Genomic DNA, 2874 nt, shown 5'->3' with positions numbered 1-2874 from the left:
TAAAGAAAAAGAGGGCAATATACCATAAAACAATTGGGATATTTGACCTTGTTTTTGTGAAATGTATACATTAATATCTGGTTAAGTGGAAGTGGTTGCAATGTTTAGTGAATTCTCAAAATTTTTTTTACTTAATTTACTTTTTGTGTGCTTATCCTTGAAAATAGTTGCTCATAAGTATATGTGCTGTCAAAAATTAGTGACATGAAAAAGACCTGATTGTGAAGAAGGGATATTTTTCTCTGGGGTAATAGGTCTGCTAAAAGTCTAGTAAAGAGACATGAGCAACCCCCCCCACGGTTAAGTACTAGACAGTTAAGACATGAAAAATATTTCTAAAAATTACATCGTAATGTTAAAAGTTTACCATCTGGTGAGGCCTCGTCATTAGCTGTCCAGGGCTACATGCAGCCCTTGGGCAGTAGGATGGACATGCCTGTTTCCAGTCTTAATTTAAAAAAAATTTTTTTGGGGGGGCCAGGGATTTAGCTCAGTGGCACCATGCCTGCCTCACGAGTGCAAAATCCTGAGTTCGATCCCTGGTACCAGAAAAAATAAATTTTTTTTAAGAGTAGGAAGAATTTATTGAGAGAAAATAGCCTTTAAGAGAGACAGAAGGGGCCCAGAAAGTGGGTTGCCCATGGACCCTGATTCTTGAGAGTTTTACAGAGCAAAACCACAAGGTGCATCAGGTATAAGGTGGGACAAAACTATACTCAACTAATAGGAGTTCAAGTATAATCACTTAGATATTAATTAAATGGGAATTAAATGGGGGAAGCAAGTCACATAGCAAGTGTATATGGATTGAGCAATGGCTTTTCTGGGAAGGAAGGGGCTATGGAGGTTTTGGTTCCCAACCCAAGGTTGTTGATTCCTATTTAGAATATCAGTAGCAGCTGTTCATCCCTAGGGAGTAGTATGTGAATGTAGTTAATTTTCTTTGTCTTTTTTTTTTTTTCCAGTACTGGGGATCAAACTCAGGATCTTGTGCTTACTAGACAGGCACAGTACCACTGAGCTACATCCCCCACCCTTTAATTTTCTTTGTCTTGAAGTTTGGCCTTTAAGGAATGCACCTCCAGTCACAGCTGTGATGTGTTCTTATCTTTTGTATTGACTATCTTGAAGACCCAGTCCTGTCTGACTGCTTATAATATTTTAACTAACTTAGCTGTCTGTAATATTCCCCCCTCTGAACAGCTATTCCTAACTGCAGTTAGGGAAGAAGGGATGTAGATTTTATCTGGCTGCTTCAAGCTGGTAAAGGTCAGTGTAGGGGAAACTGTACTCAAGGGCCTTCACTACAGAGCTAATCTAAAAATGAGCCTTGGGTAGAAATCATGTTGTAGTTTAGCAGTTGTGAACCCCCTTCACAAGGTTGACTAGTGGATCCCACTAAAAGGAGTCTGGCTCATTTGTTGTTGGTTCCATCTGCATGATCACTTAGCGTTTGGCAGCCCCAAACTTGTAGTATCCTATGGAAAATATTCCCTCACGACTTGGATCTTCATTAACCTTGGAGGGCCAGGGCCAGGCTGTCCTCTTAGCCCAGTTACCTTGCTAGTTCTGATCTATTAACTCTATCCAATTACCTCAGTAGGAGACCTCCAAATGATATAGGGAGTATGATATATGCCCTCCAAATAATATAAGGGAAATATTTTAACTCCCAGACTGCTAGATGTCCAACACACTGAGTTCGTGTTTTCTAAAATCAAAGAATGAATTCTAGGAACAAGAGAAGTTAAGGGTTGGAAAATTTTATTGAGAAAAAGATAGCTTCTGTCTAAGAGGGATAGAAGGGGCTTGGAAAGTGGCTTTTCCTGACTTTTTAAACCTTGAACTATGGATTGTCTACATTCTGCAAGTAACTTTCCCAAGAGTTGTTGGTGCTCTTATTTCTAATTCTTATCTTCCCTCTTTATAGTATATATATTAGGATAATATCATCTATTATTAGAGATAATCACTCCTTTTTTATCGTTTTGTGCTTTTTAAAAATTAATTAATTTTAGTTTACAGCCATACACCCTGCATGTGCCTGATCCTGTCTAAAATTAATTTTAATACTAAATTTTAGATATACATAATGATCACATTCATCATAGAGAATTTGTACCTGTACATGATATATCTTTTTTTTAACAGTGAACCACATATCACTTTATTGGCATCATAATTTATGAACAAGATAGATATCCCCCCCCTACAAAGTGACACTGATTTTAATTTGACATAACATGTGCCCACACATCTTCACGGGGAAATGTAGCATTTCAAGCTTTCGTCAGGGTTAATCATTCTTTTTTCACTTTCACAATTTTTATGGTGCTACCAGAAGTCTTCTCAGTATTTGCTTTGAATTCTGTCTCAGGGCATCTCTCACTGCTTATGCACAGATCTGGGAGAATTGAATGTAGCTGAGTCCAGCCTGTCACCAGGAGGCCACCATTGTGTCGTGAGAATCACGAGGAAACTGCAATGTTGGCTGTGCATGATATATCTTGATTCTTACTTTTCTCCATCCCTCTCCCATTCCTTCAACCCTTCTTTCTCTCCTTATTTATAAAAGATTTTGTTTCCATTTTTTCTTCTATTTGTATCTTTTTCCTCCCTTCCTTTCTGTCTCCCCCTTGTTCCCTTTCCCATTGTAATATTTTCTTCCTATTTCACAATATCTGTTATACATTTTGGACTTTATTTATCCTTTCAGTTTCTCACAGTAGAGAAACAATAAAATATTTAAACATGTGTGTCTGATTTATTTCACTTAAGAGTATGGTCTCAAGGTTCATTCATTTACCTAGAAATGTCTCAAGTTTATCCTTTTTATGACAGAGTAGTACTCCATTGTATAAAAAAACACATATT

At 37.4% G+C, this 2874-nt stretch overlaps 1 pseudogene; it reads right to left on the bottom strand.

Moving 5' to 3' along the window:
* Window positions 1-2295: 2295 nt before the first annotated feature.
* Window positions 2296-2455, bottom strand: LOC104867849 (annotated as a pseudogene).
* Window positions 2456-2874: the final 419 nt, after the last annotated feature.

The sequence above is a fragment of the Fukomys damarensis genome, unplaced genomic scaffold (genome assembly GCF_012274545.1).
Source record: "Fukomys damarensis isolate Sample0158 unplaced genomic scaffold, DMR_v1.0_HiC HiC_scaffold_12, whole genome shotgun sequence".
Classification (NCBI taxonomy): Eukaryota; Metazoa; Chordata; class Mammalia; order Rodentia; family Bathyergidae; genus Fukomys; species Fukomys damarensis.
The sequence above is the reverse complement of the archived record's forward strand: the minus strand, read 5'-3'. Positions and strand labels throughout refer to the sequence as shown.